Here is a 25,127-nt window from a genome sequence, read left to right on the forward strand (position 1 = left end):
TAGGCCAATGCCATGCTTCGAGAGGAGGAAGCCATGAAAATGCAGCAGGCCCTGTCTCAACAGCAAGAATTCATGGTTAAACAACAGGCAATCCTGGAAGAGACATTTGCTCAACTCAGAAATAATATGCAGGGTTCCACTTTGCCCATTCTTCCGACTCTTCCTAATTTCAACTTTGTAAGTCTTCCAACTTTTCAATCATGCATCTTACCTTCATGCTTGAAGATCATGAATCTTACCATCTCATCCTCTCGTGCTTCAAGTTTTCTCAGTCGGGACAAGGCTCCAATAACTGTGTGGTAGGTGGATCTTCACCTGGCCAAGCAAGTCCAGTGACACCCACTACGGTTCATGTCGCTTCGACCTCCCCGCAACAATGATCACTTGAGGTAGTTGTCTATGTTTGTCCATTGTTGATGCTTGCGTCTTCTTGTTGCTTGTGCTTCTCAACTTAAAACTTGTGCATTGTTGATGGTAGAGTCCACAAGTGTTGATGCTTATATTGTACATACTTCCTAGCTTCTATTTAAGCCTCATATGTTGATTCTTGTTGACTCTTATGCCTTATCCATCTTTGCAACTTAACTTTAGAAACTCAAACTCATGCGTGTGAGAATGGACTTATAGGTTTGCATTGTGGATGGCGTTGACGGTGGTTATATATGCTGCGGTGGAGCTCATTGCATGGTTCATACTTGGTGTGAACTTGGAACTCATGATCCTTTAATTTGTGAACCTCTGGTTGCATATGTATGTATGTTGTTGTGAACCTTCATTGGATATGTATGCACTGTGTGGACCTGAAACTTACGGTCCTTTCGTTTGTGATCTTTTGTTGCATATGTGGACTTTGCACTCATGTACGGCTGGATATATGTATTACTGGATATATATTTGTTGGTCATGGTCATGTACTGCTGGATATATGTGTTGCTGGATAGATGTACTACTGTATATATGTTGTTGCTGCTCCCTGAAGCGAGTACCAAAAAAATGTTATAAGGCTTATAAGCCGTGTAGCCCAGCTATCTGACACCCGGCTTATAAGACATATAGCTGCGGCCAACCTATAAGCCGTGTAGCCCAGCACCAAGCACCTGGCTTATAGACCATATGGACACACGGGCAGGCTGTATAAGCCGTGTGCCTCAGTTAACCAGCACCCGGCTTATATATGTATATAACCGTGCTGTTGTCGGAGGAACTCGGCTTATATAGTAACTGTTCGCGGTTGCACCCGGCTTATATATAAACCGTGTGGTTTGTGGTTGCACCCGGCTTATATATAAACCATGCGGTTCCTGGTTACACCCGGCTTATATATAAACCGTGCGTTCGCGGTTGCACCTGGCTTATATATAAACCGTGCCCGAAAGACGGCACTCGACTTATATAGACGGTGACACGTGGCCGTTAACAGCAGGCTACCGTCATGTTACTTTATTAAACCGAGAGCCCTTTAAAAATACTCGGGTTATACATAAGCCGGGTTTTTTCGGTCCAGCTCTCGGCTTATATGATATAAGCCGGTCGACTGTAAACCGAGTGCTATAAGCTGGGTGTTTTACTTGGCTTATATGTAAACCGAGTTTAAATCGATGTAAGCCGAGTGTATTAGGTACACGGCTTATAAGTTTTTTCCTGTAGTGTATGTACGTCTATACTCAGCTCAGGCAACAGAAATACCATCACATTCACAGAGAAAACCTACCCCATGAAGAGATGAAACCATGAGACAAACTCCCTATCTTCGACCTCAGCAGGCTAAGGATACGGAAGCCATTTCTCTCTGCCGCTGGTTTTCCTTCTAGCTGACCCCGGGACAGAAGCTCATCATCCTTCACCTGGAAGGGCAGGGGATCGTGCCCCCTCCTGACAGACTCGATGACGTCCATGTCGATCTTGTTGTCTTAGATGCCTTGGACATAGAATGTGTTCTTCATCTTGTCCCCGTCCATTGCGATGTCCGCCTGTGTAACGGTTAACCCGTTCTCCCGGAGGACCCTAGTGATGTAAGAGAGGAGGCCAACGGTATTCTCCGTGCATAGATCCATCAGTCCATCTTCACACCCTCAAAGCAATAATAGCAATATAATCAGATTCGGAATTTCACAGATGTTAAAAGAAAACAATTCATATTTAAATAGAGAATTTCAACATGAATACGGAGCAGATTTTATCCATGGTTACCATGAGAATGAAATTCAACTAATGCAGTTGGAAATTATATTCCTAAAATAAATAAAAATGAACATCAGACCACTATATGACTCACCTCACAAGTTCGATGCTCGACTGCAGCTTTAACACCTTTTACAACTAAGCATCTTTCATCCAGAGTGTCTAGCATATGTCCATCCCTGTGCCTGATGTAGTACTCCTACAAATATTCTTTTTTTAGTTTGTGTTCACTTTTCATGTTAATTCAAACCTGCAACACAACATATACATATCCCTACTAAAACAGAAGCAGATGAAGTTACCTGACTGGCAAAAGGCCCACGGGAAGAAACTGACGCATGAAAAACATTAAATTGCATGTTCGTAAGCGTGCACACAATGTCAAACATCAACTTCTGCCGGTCCACACATTCCACATTTACGACTTAGTATCCTTTCTCATTGCACCGATCAACAGAGACCACTGCGCCCCTGCCCTTTTGTAGCCATCCAAAGTAAGCATTGGGAAGGCATTAGATACATGTCCCTGTTTTCCATCAAAATCTTTACTAGCAAACAATAGCTGGTGCAACCGACGCTCGGGGTGGCTTGCGAGGCCATCAGGGACGAGCAGATGAGCTCTTGCACTACGCCCATCTTCATCCATTGAGGTACCAGATCCAAGAACAGTTCCAAGATGGTCTTGAATAGAGACTAAGCCGTTTGGATCACTGATGCGGGATGATGTTGATTCATCAGACACAAAATGCAACACATGCCAAGCTATCCTTGTGGCTCCAAGCATGCGCTTCCATAACACTACACCCTTGCTCTGTAAGAACATCACATATCTTAGAGAAAATTCAAGGCCGGTTGTGGCCAATCATCTCAATTCCTGTATAGTGTACAGCAACATCGGGTCTAGATGCAAGCTCATTCGATCTCATCACTGTGAACCTCCGAGAATCTCTAGTACATATTGCCTAAAAAATTGGAAGACACCAAATCATAAATCTTCAAGTTGTTTTCCCCTGCTTCTAAACAACCAGTTCAGTTGAGAGGGAGAGGGAGATGGAGACCTGCTCTATGTAGTTTATGGCCTTCTTATTGTAAACCTTGTTTCCTTCCTGATCTCTCACATGGAAAACTGCAAAACAGTTGGGCAAATACGAAAATGATGAACTGAAAACTTTGTAGTTAGATGGGTGAAGAACTTACTTGCATTCGTTCAGAGTTTTGGGTTGAGGTTCTCCACAAGTAAAATATCCAATGAGATATGGATGACCTGGGAGAGAAGTGGAAACATTGAAATGAATGTTTTCATTAGCCAGACTACATTTTGTGTTTATATGCAAGTTTCCTGACGCAGTAATATTAGATTCAGACATGGATGGAAAACTTTCTGAACCGTAAATTTTGAGCCATCACTACTGCAGGATACTGCTAACGCGACACTACAATCACAGACCCTTTGACGAAACTGTGTGCGATGCAATAATCGCAAACAATGGTGTAAAAAACCGTAAAAAAGGTGCAAAACGTTTGCGATGGCGGAGCCAACAAACACAGTTCAGATTTTAGTTGCATGTGTGATGAAGGGCACACGGTTAATCCATTTGAACTATTTGCAATAGTCAGAACAACAGAAACGGGCAGCCATATCAATGTGTGTGCGATATACGGCATATGGTTCACTCGGACGAACTATTTTCGATTAGGGAGCACAACAGAAACGATTCAACTTAGCAAGATGTGTGTGATATACGACATACAGTTCACATGGATGAACTGTTTGCGATGAGCCAAAAGAACACAAACGAGCATGTAAACAAGATGTGTGTGATATGTGGCAAATAGCCGACTCGGATGAACTGTTTGCGATGGGAAATTATAATACAGACAGTTAATACAGTTAATTCGTGTGCGATTCTGTGTGTACAAAATCTTTGAAAAATGCAAACTAGTTGCTTGCGGTGGCTAGGAGTATCGCACATGATGCATCTGCGGGTACTCGTGTGCGATGATTAGTAAGTTACACATATGTTTCCTTATGTTAATATGTGTGTGAATTTGCAATATGGACAGTTAATATGCAAATGCCTTCTGGACATCGGGAACACGCTTAAACTCAATGAACTGTGTACGATACGAATACTTTCTATGAAAATTTGACAACTTGGGTAACAACATTTGAGTAACATATATATAATGGTTACACTATTCGACAAAAGGAGGATCTTCGTAAAACGGTTTTGACAACCATATGGTCCATATCTACATACTTAACATAGTAACAACTATCACATTTTAAGAGACTAAGGGACAATAACCATATGGTCCATATATATATACTTAACATAGTAACAGCTAGCATATTTTAAGAGGCTGAGGGCCAACAATCACAACTATCCCCTGGAAGCAGCTTGATCACGGCGACTCGGCATCTCGTCAATGAAAAGGAAGAGCCCTCCTGTGCCTTGGTATATCATGAGCAGAACACTGTCTCCAATTTTCCAATATGGATGCATTTCCATGATAAACGAGAACTTGTTAATTTGAATGGTTTCATTTCTGTGGGGAATGCAGTACCTTGCAATCACTTTGGCGTTATTAGCAGGCACAAGTGTAATTCGACCACGCCGGGAAATCGATACAGGAACTGCTACAGCGGGCAATTTATGTTGACATGTAGAATAAAAACCAATTGTAACATATCGTTGAAGATATATATAGTGTATGAGTATCAACATTAAAATAATACTTTTTGCCAGCGTTTTGCAAACAATTGGTCTTGTTCAATGTGTGCACCATTGGTCTAATTAATCCGATCCAAAATCGAGCGTTCATACGATGTGTTGTCTCTATCAGATTATCAACAAAGTTTATGACATGCTTCAAGTCCTTCCAGTGAAATTTGGTACACTTGTAACATACAGATCATTCACTATGCATCCAACATACACTTCTTAAAAGGTGGAAAGATATTATTTATTCAGAAGATGACAGAAGAATATATAGTGCACATAAATTGGTAAATAGACTTTGTTACGGCCTAAGAACGGAGTTAGAATATGAAATCACAATTGGTTGCTTAAATAGTGATCAGTTAGTTAGAACAAATACCCCGATTTTGCTAAGTAATATGACAGCATGGAGAAAGTTGAAAGGATACTAACCTCGATCAGACTTTGATCGGCTGATGACGTTGGGGAAGTAAATATCCATGTTAATTAGACCAGGTTGTGGTGCACGTACTAGAATTTTATTCCCGGCTTTCAGTTCATAACACTTAGACATTTTTCTCCAAAGGTCCGCATTAAAATAGGAGTGACCATCTTTATCATGTTTTACGCTAACCGTCATGGTAATTCCATGCTGCGTTGTCAATATGACATCCTGGGAGTCATCAAAAAAGTAAAGCCCAAGATTTCCTTCTACTCCTGTTGTTGCAAAGCAAGGGATGTACTGTTTGAAATGAAAATTAAGATCATAAATTAGATATATTGAAATAACAGAGCAAGATGCAAATATGGGAGTAACTGATAGAACAGATCAATATATAGATGAAAGCAAAGTACAAAAATATAGAATTAAAAATAGATAATGTAACAAAGATTTGATGCAAATATATAGATAATGTAGCAATAGACGGTATATGTTCACAAATGTAGGCCATGCCGACCGTGGTAGGTTGAGATTGAACATACCGAGTGCTCCTTGAAGTCATCTGGAATGGTGAGATAGAACTTCGTCTCCGACTGGCCACGAACACACTTCCCCGATTTTTGCTCGCATTGTCGACACATGAATGAACACCCACGAATCAGCTAGAACAAAACTAATTCCACGATGATTTCCGTAGGTTGATTAACAGCAATGGACGGACTTTGATAAGAGATGAGTGAATATTTTGCTAAGTTGATTACCTTCTCCATGAGAAAAACCCTCGGCCCAATCGCGCAGAAAACCACAGTCGACTAGAGTCTAGAATCTCAGTGTAGATAGGCGGCGGAAAGTGGGAGGGGCGAAATCTCGTTCCGTTTGGAGTGCGACCTACGCCCGCCGACAACAGCCGTGGAGCTTAGGGTGGCTGCCGCGATAGAAGTTGATGAGGTGCATAGTTGTGGAGGAGTCCGCGACGAGTGGGTGGGGACGAAGTGGGCGCAGGTTTTGTTTTTTCCTTTTGCATGTATGAGTGAACACACACGGTTCACAGAGGCGACGGAGGTGAATCGTGTGCGATAGTAAATAACTGAGATTGAATGGGAATCCAAATTTCCTTTGTCCTTCATCCATGAGTTTTTTCTACGATGAACATAAACTCTAATAATCACGGTGTTCAAATTTGACACTTTTTCTGGTTCATTTACAATATTTAGGGGATTATGTGCATTTTGTAGGCACTAATGCACATAATTCAAATTCAAACAATTGGTGCTTGAAAAGGTGCACAAGAACGGTCTGGAAAAACCATACTCGTGGTATTTAGTAAATTATCAAGCCTTTTACAAGGAATGAGCAGAGGTTTCAAGGGAATGCGTGGCAATAGTTCCACAAATGCGTCATTTACTGGGTTATCAACTATAGAACAATGAAATACGTGCTTGAAAAACATGACGCCTGGCAGGGTGCCATGGTATGGCCTCACTGTGCCCTGGTTAAAAGCTGAGAAGGTTTGATTTATGTCGTCATGCATGCCCTTCATAAATCAAACCATCACCGAGGAAGTTCAATGCTTTCGAGAGGAAAATCACCAAGATTGAAGGGGAATCCAAATTTCTGTCCTAGTTTGTCATTCAGTTTTTTTTCCAACGATCAACATACTGCCTCAAATGCAACGTGTTCAAATTTGACATTTTTCTGGGCTCATTTACCATATTTAGGGGATTATGTGCATTTTCTAGGCATTAATTATGCATATAATTCAAATTTGAACAATTGGTGCATGAAAAGGTGCACAAGAACGGTCTAGAAAACCATGCTCGTGCTGTCGGCGTTCTCGGAACGGGGGTCCCCAGACTTGCCTTCCTGCGGCCTGCGGCGTGGCTCGAGTGGGGGCCCAGTGCGGCCCAGCTTCATCAGCTCAAGCTCAAGACCCTCACAAGGGGCCAAGCCTTGTGGGGCGGACGACAGGAGGCTTCCTCAGGAGCCGCCTCATTAGGCAGGCTCGCGAGGAGGCGGAAGGATCAAGGCAGGGGTGCCTCGCGAGGAGCCCGTGACGCAAGCCATGACGTCCGAGATTAGGCGGGCGCCAGGTGGGCGCCGGCCTATGCAGTGTCCTTATTTCCCCTTCGGTGCAAAGGGAGCAAGCACAGGCCAAGGCATCGGGCAAAGGTTTCCATTCCGGTGCAACGAGACCAAGACCAGCAGAGCGGCAGGATGGAGGTCACCGTGGAGTCCAAGACGGTGTCATCACCAGTGCTTTTGGAAGCCGAAGACTAGCTTTGGTCAGGATAACTTGTACTAGATGTTCCCCTTCAAAATGGCCAATTGTTGGCGCCCTTCCCGCTCATTATTTGTGAAGAGGACAGGGGCCTCTATAAATAGGACTAGCTCCCGAAGAGAGAAGGGCGGAGAGAAAAAAAGGGGGGAGAGAAGAGAGAGATAGAGAGAGAGATCCAGACCGAGTAGAACAAACCGCACCAGCTCAAGAACATCTCTCGTGAGGCCGTTCTTCCCCCTGTATTGTTCATCATCAGCCCCTGAGGCAATCCACCACACCACACACTGGAGTAGGGTATTACACCACATCGATGGCCCAAACCAATATAAACCTCGTGTCCTTTGTGTGTTCTTCTTTCCAGCCTAGATTTCTTGCGAGCCATAGAAGCGCGAGTCGGTAGGGGAAAGATCTCCGTGCGCACCCCAGAGTTCGAACCTTAAGGGTCTGTCGGAACCCGAAATCCGACATTTGGCGCGCCAGGTAGGGGTGCGCCAGAATCTTTCTTCCGCTGTTCGCGTATGATCTTCCGCCGTGTCCATGGCTGACGCTCGTCGGGCTCGCACCGAGCGCCGGGCTGCTCTCGCCACCCACGTCGCCCAGACGGCGCCCGTCGGCGGACGCCCTCGTCGTTCCCCGTCGCCTGCCGCCAACGCCGCCACCAGCCCGGCGGGGAACGAGCAGCAGGCCTCTTCCCAGCATCCTTCGATGCGGCGGGAGGGCCGCACCGCAACCCCGTCACTAACTCCAGCCGGTTCGTCGTCCCACGCCCGTCGCGCCCCCACGGACGCGCACGCTGCGCTGCTCCTGGCAAGAGAGCTCCTGCAGTACCGCCCCGTCGACGACCTCTACGAGGACTGGCTCGCCCACATCACAGAGTTCGTCAGCGCCGCAGGGGGCTCTCCTTTGCCGTCCTTCTCGCTGCCTCGCCCTCCATTCTGCGCAAGGGGCGAGGATCAGGAGGCGCCTCCGCCACCTCCTCCCCAAGAAGGCACCCTGGCTCCAAGGCGCGCAGCCCCAGGGCGAGACCCCCCACGTCCGGCGCCTGCGCGGCAAGAAGGGAGCTGCCAAGAGATCCCTCGTCCCCAAGAAGGTGCTCGCGTGCTCCCAGCACCGGCGCGCCAAGATCGCGTCCCTGCGCCTCCACGCCGAGACCCCGCGCTGCTCCAAGCGGCGGCCGTGTGGTAATCACCAGGAGCAGGCCCAGCACCAGCAAAGGGCGCCGGTTGCCACAGCAGGCTGCTGCACCTTCACCCCCGAGCTACGCGGCTTCACATGGCCAGGCAAGTTCAAGCCTGATCTACCCCCTCGCTACGATGGCACGGCGGACCCTGCAGAATTCCTACAGCTCTACGAGCTGGGCATCGAAGCCGCCAACGGACGAAAAGGTCATGGCGAACTGGTCTCCCATGGCGCTCAAGGACGGCACCCGCACCTGGCTCCTGAACCTGGCTCCCAGCATGATCTCCTCCTGGGACGAGATGTGCACTCGCTTCATCGCCAACTTCCAGGGCACTCGCGACCGGCCCCCGGCCATAAGCGACCTGCGCCGCATCAAGCAACAGCCAGGGGAAACCCTGCAGAAATACATCCAGCGCTTCAACAACGCTCGCCTCAAGATCCCTAGGGTGACTGAGGAAGCCATTATCTCAGTCTTCTCTGATGGCGTGCGCGACATCAAGAGGAAGGAGGAGCTGGCAATCCATGAAGACCTGTGCATATCCCTGGAGCTGTTCAACTTGGCGACCAAGTGCGCCAGGGCTGAGGAAGGACGCCTCTCTCTCCTCGAGCTCCCAGCTGCCGACCCAGAAGAGAAAAAACCCAAGGCCAAGGACGTGAAGCTTAAGGGAGTTGCCATGCTCGCAGCGGAACCAGACACCAAGCGAGGTAGGGATCAGCCTGAGTCATCAAAGGGCAGCCGATACTGCGTGTACCACGACCTCCACACCCACAACACCAACGAATGCCAAGAGCTCAGGGCCGTGCGAGATGGGCGTATCGGCCGACGCCCCGAGCGCAATGACAGGGGCTATGGCCGAGGAGTTGGAAGAGGTGGAGGACGATGGGAAGACCGTGGCCCTCGCCAAGGGTGGCGTGATCGACCTCGCGAGGATCGCTGGCAGGACTAGCCTCGCGAGGGAGGCTGGAGGGATCGGCCTCGTGAGGATCGCCCGCACGGCAACGCAGGCCTCCCTCCTCTACCGCCACCACCAAGAAGGAACGAAGACCAACATCAAGACGAGGGGGCTAGGGGCTTCCAGGAGCCGCGCGCAATTGCTTGCATCTTGGGTGGCACCCAGGCCCCAGCATCACAGCGCATCTGCAAGCAGTTTGCTCGCGAGGTGAATGCAGTCCTCCCCAAGCTTGAGGCCACGCGCCCTCTTAGGTGGTCTGCGTGTGCCATCACGTTCAGCTCAGCGGATCATCTCAAGTGCGCGGCAATGGCCGGAGTTCCCCTGATGCTTTGCTCCCCAGTCATCAGCAATGTGCAGGTCACTAGGACCCTCGTTGATGGCGGAGCAGGACTCAACGTCCTGTCCGTCGAGACGTTCGACAATCTCTAAGTACCGTATGATTAGCTCCAGCCGACCAAGCCTTTCTCAGGAGTCACTGATGGTTCCACTGTTCTGATAGGGCAAGTTCGCCTGCCAGTCACCTTGGGGCAGGGCAACAACTACCGCACTGAGCTCATCGACTTCGACGTCGCCCACATTCGCCTGCCATACAACGTCATCCTCGGGTACCCGGCCCTAGCCAAGTTCATGGCAGTGAATCACCATGGCTACAATGTCCTCAAGATGCCAGGAAGCGGTGGAGTCATCACCGTACCCTGTGAGCAAAGGGACGCGGTGTGTTCACTTGAGCGTGCGTTCCGAACCGCAGCAATCGAAGACCTAGATCACAGGAGCGGAAGACTTCCCGAGGCGACCCTTAAGAAGAAGAAGGCTTCGCCTGGCCCAAGCCATAAGGAGGCAGGCGCTTCTGGAGGCGTTGCGTCAGGATTTGCGCCCGTTCAGGGAGCGCCACCCTCTGTCGCATAGGAAAGCGTGCCCGGCGCCCTCCTCAGGCAGGGCTCGGGGGCTCTTTCTTGGAGAGCCACCGACTTTGCCAAGGTCATGAGGGAGGCGCTCGGGCACCACTTGGAGGGGTTCTTCCAGGCACGTTTCCCTCAGGAAGGTACGAGGCAAGGAAGACCAAACCCTCAGGAGTTCATCGCGGGAAACACCGAGGAGCTACAGGAGTCGAGAGTCATGCGCGGCAGCCGCCGCTTGCCCGTCGTGGCCCCACATCCAGGCGAGGACGATGGGCTGCGCGTCTGCATCGACGTGCCAGGGCTCAACCGAGCCGCGTCTCAGGAGTGCCTCTGGCCTTCGCGTGTGGGGCGTTGCAAGGGTCCACCTCACATCTACGTTCGCATGCCTTTCGGCCTTCCGAACGCGGTCGCCGCTCATCAGCGCCTGCTGAGGAGCATTCTGGAGGCTTAGGAGGTCAGGCATTGTGCGGTCCTGGCGGAGGTGGAGATGGCCCTCGAAGACCTACCCGTGCCCCCGGAGCCTCCCGAGGCTCCTCGGCCTGGGGGCTCGTGAGGGTCGACGTATTCACCGCGCGTCACCCACTTCTTCGGCATCACTTCATCTTCAGCAGCATCAGATGACATCTTTCAAGCCATTTTTAGCTGGGAGAGCCCATAGGGCCGCGTCGTCCCTAGGTCGCGTGGGTCCGTCCCTGCGGCATGTACCCGTTTTGCTTACGCTCTTTACCTACCTTGGTGGGGGCGCCCCTCGGGCTGCATCATCCCCAAGCTGCTCAGGCCTAGCCTAGCGGCGTTTGCTTTTCCCGCATCTGCTTGAAACGGATTTGCTCCTTCGTACTTAACATACCTGACCTAATCGCCTGCTCGATTGACACCTACCCATGGAGCCGCTCGCTCTGGCACGACATCTGTGTACGGGTCCGTCCCTGCAACACCGATAAACCTGAGTGGTCGAGCTCTGGCCGCGGCAGCCCCGCAAGGCGCCACCTCACCAGGCCCTCAGTGCTCCAATCACTCCCTCGGAGCGACCAATGGTTGGCTGGCAACCGTAGCGGCAGGTCTTGTCTCTCCTTATGATTGGTATGCAGGACCCACTCCAGGAGGAACGTTGGGGACATCGCGGGCTATCTCTCCCTCTCTCCAGCACGAACCGCTTGCACGTTAAAAGGGGGGCGCCTGAGCATCGCGACTCATGGGCTCCTACTGGCTCTCCAGCCCTCACCCCCTGGCCTTGACCTATGGCATCGCGACCTGTCATACCAGCGGCGGCTGAGCTCGCTCGAGGGCCGGGACATGAGGACATAGAGCATTAAGGAAGGTGTGGGGAAGTGGGAAGAAGCTCGTGAGGACCTAACCCAGCAGCACCTGAGCTACCGCCACTCGGGCCGGCCGCCCCGTCGAAGAACTACCCCAAAATCAAAAGATAAGTCACGCCCTTACAGGAGCTGGACCAATGCAGCACCAAACCCTCGCCTAGTGCAGCTCTGTCACGACGACGTTGCCTTCCTTTCTCGCCTAGCGAGGGCTGCTCGAGCGCTAAAGGGGACCTCCCGAGCATCGCGACTCGAGGGCTCTTACCGGACCTCGGGCCACACACCTCCTGGCCTTGACCATGGCATCGCGACCTGGCATACCAGTGACGACTGAAGCTTGCCTGGGGACTGGGACCTATCAGCGTAGAGCGCTAAGTCCTCGTGAGGATAGAAAGGGGGAGCCGAGCCGGGACAGGACAAGCATCTCGCATCGATTCATATTAGGGATATAATGTTCGCAAAAGACATGTCAAGCGCTTTACATACCCCCGCGGGGTGTTGCTTCGATTCCTTGCAGGGAACAAAAGGTGCTAATCCTAAGGAACACTAATTGCCCGCGCCTCCGCAAGTGACGCCATCATCAACAGTGGACTGCCCGGCGCCGGCGCCGACCCCACCCAGATCAGTGGTGTCGGCGGCCCGATGCAGTTGCCCTACTCCGAGCACGGCGCGAGCTCGGAGGCCCGTAGCTGTCATCGCTCGACTCTAGAGTCACGAGAAGCTCGGGGGAGCTGCCAGATTCCCCATCTCCTCCGGTACCGCCTGAAGAGCTGCTGGAGGGCTGATGGGCAGGCCAGGTCCTCGCCAGTCCGATGCCCCTACCGCTTTCCTTGGGGCAGCACTCCAACCGGTGTCCTTCAGCATCGAAGACCTTGAAGAAAATCAGGGAGGCGCCGTCATATTCAAGATGAATTACGAGGGCACCCTCCGTCCGGCAGACCCAGCCGATCTCACCCCAGCCCCGGGTCGTGTTGACCTTGCCCGGAGCGACGACCGCGACCTCCGCTCCGGTCGCGAGGGTGCTGCAGTCGGCGTGCTGCAGCCAGAGCTCCAGAGACCCGCTCAGCGGCATCTCGAAGGCGAAGGAGGGAGGAAGACGGATCCAAGAGCACGGGGCATGGCGGCGTGAAGCCCTCGGCGTGGACTCCAGGAGGAACGACGCGCACCGCCGTGACTCGCCGGCGTCGGCGGCGGCACCGTCGGTGCCGCTCGACGCCCTCTTCCGTAGGGCCCTCGATTCAGGCGTACAAGGGTAGTGGAAACCCAAGCGGCGGCCGCTCGTACCAGGGCCTCAATGCCTCCTGCCAAGCACCCTCATCTTGGCGGCAGGGGACTAGCCGTTTCTTCGGCGGAAGAGGGTCAGGACCTTCTCGCGGGGCCTTTCCCTTCTCTTCTGCAGAAAACCGGCGGATTGGTGCCATTGGCATAAGGAGAAGCAAGGAAGAGGAAGAAGAAGGAAAGGAGTAGCAGGAAGGGATAAGTTAACGAGGCTCACGCGGCCCCGTACTTATAGCCGGAGAAGGCCGACCGCCGACCACCACGATCGCAGGTAATGATGACCCATTTCTCTCCATGCAGGGACTTGTCAAGTCGAGCGGTTGCCGAGGCGTCGTGGGGAAGCGCAGACGCCCACGTCCAATCGACCGCTACGTGGCGCCCAAGGCCGTAGGCTATTGGGGCCCGCGGCGCTTCACGCTTGCCCCTTCGCTTCCCTGCTAAGCCAAGCCCGGGCGTGCCTTGGGCCCGGGGTCTATTGTTGGCGTTCTGGGAACGGGGGTCCCCAGACTTGCCTGCCTGAGGCCTGCGGCGTGGCTTGAGTGGCGGCCCAGTGCGGCCCAGCTTCATCAGCTCAAGCTCAAGACCCTCGCGAGGGTCCAAGCCTTGCGGGGCGGACGACAGGAAGCTTCCTCAGGAGCAGCCTCATCAGGCAGGCTCGCGAGGAGGCGGAGAGATCAAGGCAGGGGTGCCTCGCGAGGAGCCCGTGACGCAAGCCATGACGATCGAGATTAGGCGGGCGCCGGCCTATGCAGTGTCCTTGTTTCCCCTTCGGTGCAAAGGGTGCAAGCACAGGCCAAGGCATCGGGCAAAGGTTACCATTCTGGTGCAACGATACCAAGACCAGCAGAGCGGCAGGACGGAGGTCACCATGGAGCCCAAGATGGCGTCACCACCAGTGCTTTTGGCAGCCGAAGACCAGTTTTGGTCAGGATAACTTGTACTATATGTTCCCCTTCAAAATGGCTAATTGTTGGCGCCCTTCCCGCTCATTATTTGGGAAGAGGACCGGGGCCTCTATAAATAGGACTAGCCCCTGAAGAGAAAAGGGCGGAGAGAAAAAAGGGGGAGAGAAGAGAGAGAGAGATAGATCCAGACCGAGTAGAACACACCGCACCAGCTCAAGAACACCTCTCGCGAGGCCGTTCTTCCCCCTGTATTGTTCATCATTAGCCCCTGAGGCAATCCACCACACCACACACTGGAGTAGGGTATTACACCACATCGGTGGCCCGAACCAGTATAAACCTCGTGTCCTTTGTGTGTTCTTCTTTCCAGCCTAGATTTCTTGCGAGCCATAGAAGCGCGAGTCGGTAGGGGAAAGATCTCCGTGCGCACCCCAGAGTTCGAACCTTAAGGGTCTGCCGGAACCCGAAATCCAACACGTGCTATTTAGTACATTCCCATGCGTTTTACAAGGAATAGGCAGATATGTCAAGGAAATGTGTGTCAATAGTCAAACATAAACGCGTCGTTTACTGGGTTAACAACTATACAAAACTGAAATAAATGCTTGGAAAACATGACACCTCGTGTGGTGCCATGGTATGGCCTCACCGTGCCTTAGTAAAAATTTGAGAATGTTTTCCTTATGTCATCATGCATGCCTTTCATAAATCGAACCATCACCGAGGAAGTTTCATGGTTTTGAGGGGGAAATCACCAAGATTGAAGGGGCTCCAAATTTCCTTTGTCCTTTGTTCATGAGTTTTTTCTACGATGAACATACACCCTGCAAATCAGCATGTTCAAATTTGGGACTTTTCCGGGTTCATTTGCCATATTTAGGGGATTATGTGCATTTCCTAGGCATTAATGCACATAATTCAAGTTCAAACAATCGGTGCATGAAAGGGTGCACAAGAACGGCCTAGAAAACCATGCTCATGCCATTTAGTAAATTCTCATGCCTTTTACAAGGAATGGACAGATATTTCGATGAAATGTGTCGCACTAGTCAACCACAAATGTTTGTTTATTGGGTTTTCACCTATAGAAAAAAATAAAATAAATGCTTGAAAAACATGACGCCTAGCATGGTGCCATGGTATGACCGCACCATGCCCTGGTAAAAATTTGAGAAGGTTTGGCTTATGTCGTCATGCACGCCCTTGATAAATCAAACTATCACCGAGGAAGTTCCATGCTTTCGAGAGGGAAATCACCAATATTGAAGGGGAATCCAAATTTCTATCCTAGTTTGTCATTCGGTTTTTTTTCCAACGGTCAACATACCACCTCAAATGTAACGTGTTCAAATTTGACATTTTTCCAGGCTCATTTACCATATTTATGGGATTATGTACGTTTTCTAGGCATTAATGCTCATAATTCAAATTCGAACAATCGGTGCATGCAAAGGTGCACAAGAATGGTCTGGAAAACCATGCTCGTGCTATTTAGTACATTCTCATGCCTTTTACAAGGAATGGGAAGATATTTTGAGGAAATGTGTGGCAATAGTCAACCATAAACGTGTTGTTTACTGGGTTAACAACTATACAAAAATGAAATAAATGCTTGGAAAACATGATGCCTGGTGTGGTGCCATGGTATGGCATCACCGTGCCCTGGTAAAAATGTGGCACCCCGGCTCAGAGAAACCGAAACGCCCCGTATTCCAGCCCAGAGATCGAGGAGTGATGACCCACAAGTATAGGGGATCTATCGTAGTCCTTTCGATAAGTAAGAGTGTCGAACCCAACGAGGAGCAGAAGGAAATGATAAACGGTTTTCAGCAAGGTATTCTCTGCAAGTACTGAAATAAGTGGTAACAGATAGTTTTGTGATAAGATAATTTGTAATGAGCAACAAGTAACAAAAGTAAATAAAAAGTGCAACAAGGTGGCCCATTCCTTTTTGTAGCAAAGGACAAGCCTGGACGCACTCTTATATAAGGAAAAGCGCTCCCAAGGACACATGGGAATATCATCAAGCTAGTTTTCATCACATTCATATCATTCGCGTTCGGTACTTTGATAATTTGACATGTGGGTGGACCGGTGCTTGGGTGCTGTTCTTACTTGAACAAGCATCCCACTTATGATTAACCTCTATTGCAAGCATCTGCAACTACAACAAAAGTATTAAGGTAAACCTAACCATAACATGAAACATATGGATCCAAATCAGCCCCTTACGAAGCAACGCATAAACTAGAGTTTAAGCTTCTGTCACTCTAGCAACCGATCATCTACTTATTACTTCCCAATGCCTTCCTCTAGGCCCAAATAATGGTGAAGTGTTATGTAGTCGATGTTCACATAACACCACTAGAGGCTAGACAACATACATCTCATCAAAATATTGAATGAATACCAAATTCACATGACTACTAATAGCAAGACTTCTCCCTTGTCCTCAGGAACAAACGTAACTACTCACAAATGTAACACCCATAATGCGGCTATATCTCCCACGTGTCAGAGCACGACTTAGAGGCATAACCGCATTGTAGGCATGTCGCAAGAGGGGTAATGTTTACACATCCCGTGTACTGAATAAGAAAGAGGTACAGAGTTGTCTTACAATCGCCACTTCACACAATACATGAATATAGCATTACATCAACCAGATACAATCAAGGTCCGACTACGGAACCAAAATAAAAGAAGACCACCCCTAATGCATAGATCCCCGATCGCCCCGACTAGGCTCCACTACTGATCAACTGGAAACGAAACAATACAACGAACACGATCTTCAACGAGCTCTCACTTGAACTCAGCTGCGTCATCTGCACTGGTATCATCGGCACCTGCAACTGTTTGGAAGTAATATGTGAGTCACGGGGACTCAGCAATCTCACACCCTATCGATCAAGACTATTTAAGCTCATGGGTAGGAAAAGGTAGTGAGGTGGAGCTGTAGCAAGCACTAGCATATATGGTGGCTAACTTACGCAAATGAGAGCGAGAAGAGAAGCCAAGCACGGTCGTGAAATAGAAGTGATCAAGAAGTGATCCTGAAACTACTTACGTTCAAGCATAACACAAGAACCGTGTTCACTTCCCGGACTTCGCCGAAAAGAGACCATCACGGCTACACACGCAGTTGATGCATTTTAATTAAGTTAAGTGTCAAGTTCTCTACAACCGGACATTAACAAATTCCCATCTGCCCATAACCGCGGGCACGGCTTTCGAAAGTTCAAAACCCTGCAGGGGTGTCCCAACTTAGCCCATCACAAGCTCTCACGGTTCAATGAAGGATATTCCTTCTCCCAGGAAGACCCGATCAGACTCGGAATCCCGGTTACAAGACATTTTGACAATGGTAAAACAAGACCAGCAAAGCCGCCCGATGTGCCGACATCCTGATAGGAGCTGCACATATCTCGTTCTCAGGGAAACACCGGATTGTCCAAGATTCCGGTAGGCCAGCCCAGAGTTGCCCCTGGTGGCCACCGGCTGCTGACAGGTTCGGACCAACACTTAGACAAGCACTGGCCCGGGGGGGTTAAAATAAAGATGACCCTTGAGTCTGCAGAACCCAAGGGAAAAAGGCTAGGATGCAAATGGTAAAACCAAGGTTGGACCTTGCTGGAGGAGTTTTATTCAAAGCGAACTGTCAAGGGGTTCCCATACACCCAACCGCGTAAGGAACGCAAAATCAAGGAACATAACACTGGTATGACGGAAACTAGGGTGGCAAGAGTGGAACAAAAACACCAGGCATAAGGCCGAGCCTTCCACCCTTTACCAAGTATATAGATGCGTTAATTAAATAAGAGATAATGTGATATCCCAACAATGAACATGTTCCAACAAGGAACAAACTCCAATCTTCACCTGCAACTAGCAACGCTATAAGAGGGGCTGAGCAAAGCGGTAACATAGCCAAACAACGGTTTGCTAGGACAAGGTGGGTTAGATGCTTGACATGGCAATATGGGAGACATGATATAACAAGTGGTAGGTCTCGCGAAATAGGCATAGCAATAGAGCGAGCAACTAGCAAGCAAAGATAGAAGTGATTTCGAGGGTATGGTCATCTCGCCTGAGATCCCGCAAGGAAGAAGAAGGAGTCCATGAAGAGGACAAACAGACGAAGTCGAACGGATACTCACGAACGCGACGTTAACGGAACTAACCCGAAGAAGCAACACCGGAAAGAAGCAAACAACATAATAAACAACCATCACATAACCATGGCATGATGCACAATCAATTATGATGCATGTCCGGTTTAAATATGCATGGCATGGAAAAGTGCACAAGCAAAACTACAAGTTAAATGGAGCCCAATATGCATCGGGATGCATATTGATGGAACACCACATCAATTATTTAGTTCTCTCTCGGTTATGTACCCAACAATATTAAATGTTCTTAACATGGCAAGAGGTGGAGCATAAGCAAACTAAACATTTAGGCCAGTTTAAATGAGGTCGAAAACATCAAGCAACAATTCTGGTAAATCCTCATGTGCATTAGCAATTTGGTGCAACAACAATTTTAAACATTTAAATGTTATTATCATGGTGCGAATGACATGTGCAGGTCTTATGTAGAATTTATGAAAATGTTGACATGATAAGATATGAGGCATTTTCCATCGTGGCGGAAACGAAAGGGGTGCCACGGCAACGACAACGGAAATGGTGCCACGGCAACATTCCGGTTCCGGTAACTCGATTGAGGTGCCGGTGCAAAAGGAAGTGTGACGGGAGCGTGTCATGCAAGGATGGTGGGGTGCTCACGGATACCGGGTTCCCACGGGTAGACGACGGTGTCAAACGAGGGAACAACTAACGTTCACGGGCGGATTACAACAACCAACATGCGTCTCATACAACTCATGCATACGGTCCACGGGCGGTCGTCTCGGGGTTATACCTTCGAAGCGTGCATCTCATACAACTCATGCATTCCGGTTCGATGTTAGCGGAAGTAGTGGTTCACCAGTTCGGAGGGGAACTTGGCGAATCCAAGTCCTTCGGGGTTCGACGGTAGTGGTTCCTGTTCTTAGATGCACAAGTATTCATAGATGTTCAGGGTCACGCGAGGAACTTGAAGTCCAGGAGTCTTCGAGGGTCGATGGTAGTGGAGCATACGTTCTCGTAGATGTTCGGGGTCGTCGGTGTTGTGGTACTTGGCGACCTGCACGGGATGGTAGTTGTACATGTCCGAAGAGGAACTTGGTGCATCCAGGGTCTTCGGGCGTCGCGATACACATTGTCTTATCGAAACCGAGCGACAGTAGTGGAACTTGGTTCATCCAATGCCTTCGGGCGTAGAGATACTTGCGAAAACCGAGATGGTCTTGATGATCCGGCGGGACGACGTGGTTCGGGCGGTCTCGGTCTTGACGGTGGGGTACATGACGCATCTTGGATATGTAGTCGTACACGGTATTACATGTAGCCGAACTTGAGGTGGTCTTGGCGTCGGACTTGCCGCGTTGGACAGAAACATGGCCAGGTTCAGCTGCTACCCCACATCCATGACGGAAACGAAACTCGGGCAGGAAGTCAAAGCAAAAAAAAACAGGGGCATGGCGGCTGCTTGTACAGGGGGAAGGGCACGACCCACGCGCCGGGCGAGCGGTCCATGGAGACGCTGCAGGTGCGCCGGGGCTCGCTCGTTCCCGAGCAGAACGGTAATAGCGGGTGGCGCTGGGTACTCGCGGCGGCAGCGCTGGGACTCCGGTGACATGGAAAGACGACGGGGAAGGGCGGCTCCGGTCCGTGGGCGACATACAGGCAGCAGCCATGGCGATGAGGTAGAGCGGCGGTCCTTTGAGCTTGGCCGGCACCGGCCAGGGAGAACGGCGGCGCAGAGGCGGGGTAGAGGGAGGAGCGGGCGGCGACCTTCGGGCGCGCGGCTGCGCAAGCTCCAGGCGGAGGAGACGGACGGCAGCGGGCTGCTGGTCGCCGGCAGGGGCGGCCGGAGTCGAGGAAGCAGGAGGTCGGGGCGCGGGTGAGGGAGATGGACGCGGCCGGTGCAGCGCGACAGTGGTGCTCGGCGGCGGGGTTGCATCACAGGGAACGAGAGGGAGATGGGAGGATCGGTCGCCCGGGGATGGGATCGGGCAGCGCAGTGCTCTCTCTGTGGCGGCGCGACGGGAGAACACGAGAGGGAGAGGCCAGGAGATCGTGAGGAGGGGGGTCTGGGCGAAGGGTTTCTGGCGGCGCGAGGGGAAGGAATCCAGGGAGAGGGGAGTCGGGCTCCGTAGTGTCTAGGGTTCCCGCGTGTCCTGCTGGCCCAGGGAGGTTTGGTCCGGCCTGGGTTGTAGATGGGCCAGCCTGCTGGGCTCTGCTCTCTCTCTCTCTCTCAATTCCCTTCAACAGAAAGCAAAGAGAGGAGAAAATGGAAAAGAAGGGGTTAGAGAAAGCATTTGGGCATGCGGTTAAATTTCCCAGACTCATAAAAATGAGTTCGTTCTGAGAAAATGCATTTGGCACTGCTTGGAATGATTGCATTCAAACACATTTGAATGTGATTCAAATAAGTTTGAATTAGAAAAACATTTTTGGAGAGTCCAAAAATGTTCGGAATTTTGTGGAGATCGGGAAAGCGATGAAAGAAAATATGGGCAAAGTTTGAGGACCAAACTTGAAGCGGGAAAAAGGCATGTGATTATTTGCAAGTGTGTTTATGGGTGATTCCGAAAATGGAATATTTAATATAGCTCCCTAATATCGGGAGGATATGTTATAAAGAGAATCATCATGTGAATTCCCTCGGTTTAAATGGATCAAAGATCCATGCCATTTATTTAGTTGAGTTAAGAAAAGAAATGACATGATGGCATGATGACATGATGCAATGCACATGATGCAATGATGAATGCAATGAACCAAACAAATCCCACGACGAAACCCGGAAACCCTGGAAGGCATCTGAAGCTCCGGTCTTGGGGCGTCACAACACTCCACCACTACGAGAGGGTCTTGTCCCGAGATCAAGGATGGTGCCGGAGAGAAAACGGAAGAGGAAGAGAAGAGGTAAAACTAAGTTGCTTCTTTGACAAACGAGTGAAACCAAAGAACCTTGCGAGGTTGAACAACTTGAAAGAAAGAATACCACGGAGATGATCGAAGTTGAAAACACTCCGTTAGAAAAGAGGAACAAGGAAGAACAAATTCGGACAACACTTTGGTTGAAAAGTGATATGAAACTTGATAAGATGAAAAGAACTTGAGCAGAGGACACAACACTCCGGATAAATGGATAAGCACGAAAAGAACACGATCCTCACAATTCGAGATGATGACAGAAGAGAGCAACATTACAAAGCCTCCGAAAGAAATGAAAAAAATGGAATGCAATGAACGGAGGAAAGAAGATCTTGAGAGAGCACGCTTACAACAAATGCTAGAACGGAGTTGTTGGATTAACAACGAGAAGAGTAAACTTGTTTTGGGATTATGGAAAACATCTCAAAATTATGAGGTGAAATTCTGCCATTAACGGAAACGATAGATTGGATTGATATCAACAAGAATACGAGAAGCTTTTTCGCCGGGAGGATAAAAGAAGAACTTGGGCCATTTATAAGCACCATAATTATCAACAATCCTTAGGGAAAGCTTTAGGTGAAATATAACCCAAGATAATTCCAATGAAGAGATTGATGGGTTGAAAGGATCTCTTGAACGAAGAGAAAATGATGGATTTAGATATGTCACTCTTGAAAACATGTGAATCATGAAACACGTAGGGAAAATTAACAACAATGACATAACACCACCTCAAAAGATAAGATAGAACGAATTGGACTTTGGGATGCAAGATGAATAATGCTTGAACTCCTCTGAAAAGAATCTCGATGAACACTTCGAGAAGGAATTAAATCTTTTATGAACCAACATGTAGGGCCTCCATAAAGAACTCCGGTAACAAAAGAATGATCAAACAAAAGGAAAGAGAAGTTGAAAACACAAGGTGAATCCTTGCAATGATTTAGATGAATCTCCATGGTGATATAATTGCGAGAGCTTGGAACTCTTGGAAAAGAAAAAATAAAGCATCTCGAACCGAGAATGTGATAAGATGAACCACTCCAGAAAGCAGGAATTGAATTTACCCGATGAAACAAGAATAGGAATTACATTATGCTTATCCTTCACCAATTTAAATTGATGACACACAATGGATTTGGCATACTACTTATTCTCGTATAAAGAAAGGGTTAAGGTAGATATAGCGCAAAACTTGGGAAGGTTTTCAACGAACCACCGGTAGGATTGAAACAACGAATAAATTGATATGGTAAACGAAGGAAGAGAAATCTTGAACGAACCACCGTAAGAATTGAAAATGAACAAAGAAAAGATAAAGAACCACCGGGAAGAATTTGAAAACAAATGTAGGTACTTGCTGGGATTTTGATACAAGTGAACGAAAAGATCACAAACTGACTATAGAATACTTGAGCGATGCACCGGTAAGATTTGAAGAATGAGAGCTAAAAGCTGGAATGAATAATATTTGACAAGATGGCCTTCGGAGGAAAGAAATGGAAACAACTCATGAAATGCTCTGGATGGATGAAAAGAATTCCCACAATCAAAACAATTATGAGAGGATGGCCTCAAACTAGAACCATGAATCTCTGAGAGAACGGATAAGATATGCAGGAAAAACTCTTCTTCGGTCTTCAAAATCCGAGAATGACGACGAGAAACACCACCAAGAATTGTTGAGGCACTCCGGAATTAAAATTGGAAAGGTTGAACCAACTATGAAAAGAATTTCAAAGATCTTGGTGAAAGACATTTGACTGATGATAATTCATTCTTATGCCAAACTTTAAAAGATTAAAGAATAGCTCCGGTAAAATTAGAAGAGTCATGTAAGATCCTGGGAAAAGACCTGTGGGTTAGGGCCCACTCAAAAGATACACCGTTGAACAATTTAAAAGGGAGATTGTGTGGGTTGAATTAAATGGCTTGAATGAGATAACAACCTCGAGATATCTTGAACGGGTTAGGAATGAAAACACGAATCTTTTGAGATATCTTCAGCACTCCGGAATAATTGAATAGCACGCGGGGAATGATCATGAGGTGCACTGGCATAAGAAAAGCATTGGGCAAAATGAAAGGACTATGCTCAAAACCAAAGCTTGAATTGAATCCACCGGAGAAGAAAAGAAAGAAGAATGACGAACTTGAAGCTTCGTTGGCATCTTCCTGAGAATCAACGGATAAGAACATTGATGGAAAAGAATGAAGAGACTTCACATCAATAAAAAGGATACTTGATTAAGAAATATGAGTCCTTGAAGAAAAAGGGTGGGAGGGTGGGAAAACAAAAACAATTTGGGAACGGATGAAACAAACACCGTTGAGAATACTAGAGTTGATCTTGCGAATGTTGACAAGATTAGATCCACCTAAAGAGGATCACACCGGTTGAAAACAAATTGAAATGACAAACTCGATGATCGAGAGGGATTAGTATTCACATAGGAACATGAAAACACCGCTTAGGGAAGGTATGGAATCAACACTTGACTTCGAAGCAACTCGAATACCACAAATCAAAATAAAACAAAGGATTGGCTTGCAGAATAAGCCGGAACAAACATATGATAGAGATTCCGTCCGAAGTTTTCGTGGTGGGGACCACACGGGCTCGATCGTACAACACCATCATGTACAAGGCAGTGCACATGACATATGAAGCGTCCCCGAGTCAGCATAGCCAAGGACTCTTTAAGACACAATGAGATCGCTATAAAACCAACCGTGGATAGGGGGACCACTAGACGTCGAACCCCAATCTCATATCATGCCTCTGTCGGAAAGATATCCTAAGGGCTACTTGAATTCCCACTTATAAACTCCCGAAACTTTCCGGTTATGCAATCAGGGGTTGGGATACAGGGGAAGCATAAGATCTCACCCAAACTAACAAATCCTACATCCCGCTGTATCCATCCTTCAAAACATAACCAAGAAACCTTCGGAAAGCATTTACCTCAACCTTCGAAAAGCATCCGTTATACAAGTTATGGCAATACTCCCGAACTCCCGCCCCAGTACTGGGTGGCGTCGAGGTTATCTCATCAACAACTACATAAAAGAGATTTTCGATGTCGGCGAAGCTCAGGTATACCAGAACTGCAACGATAAAATTGTGACGACAACACCTCGGAGCTCAACTCCCCGGGACACTGCCACAACCCCTAAATGTCAGGAGGCACCAAGAACAATGTTCTCGTCACAAAGCCATCGGAACGATTCCAAGATACCCACGTAATTCTAAATATTTTTTTGTGAAATTTGAGAAGAGAAGAGTCAAAACTCTACGTCAGGATGCCTCACCAGAGCGACGAAGGGACTGAGGATTAAAAAGAATCCTACTCTCTGATATATATATAATCCTAAAAGACTCAAAACATTTTTCTAGACTCAACAACGCCAGCGATTTGATCAAGCAGGGGGCTCCTAAGTCGGGGAAGGCTCTGATACCAACTTGTAACACCCATGATGCGGCTGTATCTCCCACGTGTCGGAGCACGACTTAGAGGCATAACCGCATTGTAGGCATGTCGCAAGAGGGGTAATGTTTACACATCCCATGTACTGAATAAGAAAGAGGTACAGAGTTGGCTTACAATCTCCACTTCACACAATACATGAATATAGCATTACATCAACCAGATACAATCAAGGTCCGACTACGGAACCAAAATAAAAGAAGACCACCCCTAATGCATAGATCCCCGATCGCCCCGACTAGGCTCCACTACTGATCAACTGGAAACGAAACAATACAACGAAAACGATCTTCAACGAGCTCTCACTTGAACTCAGCTGCGTCATCTGCACTGGTATCATTGGCACCTGCTACTGTTTGGAAGTAATCTGTGAGTCACGGGGACTCAGCAATCTCACACCCTCGCGATCAAGACTATTTAAGCTCATGGGTAGGAAAAGGTAGTGAGGTGGAGC

General features: G+C 48.7%; 1 long non-coding RNA gene and 1 pseudogene across 1 annotated transcript; one reads left to right on the forward strand and one right to left on the reverse strand.

Annotated features, from left to right (window-relative positions):
* The first annotated feature begins 151 nt into the window (after window positions 1–151).
* Window positions 152–1,222, forward strand: LOC125532627. Its single transcript, XR_007294173.1, has 3 exons — window positions 152–177; window positions 264–389; window positions 628–1,222. It is a non-coding gene; the product is annotated as an uncharacterized LOC125532627 (long non-coding RNA).
* Window positions 1,223–2,425: 1,203 nt separating this feature from the next.
* On the reverse strand, window positions 2,426–12,643 carry LOC125532843 (annotated as a pseudogene).
* Between the last annotated feature and the right edge of the window lie 12,484 nt (window positions 12,644–25,127).

This window comes from Triticum urartu, chromosome 1 (genome assembly GCF_003073215.2).
Source record: "Triticum urartu cultivar G1812 chromosome 1, Tu2.1, whole genome shotgun sequence".
NCBI classification, from domain to species: domain Eukaryota; kingdom Viridiplantae; phylum Streptophyta; class Magnoliopsida; order Poales; family Poaceae; genus Triticum; species Triticum urartu.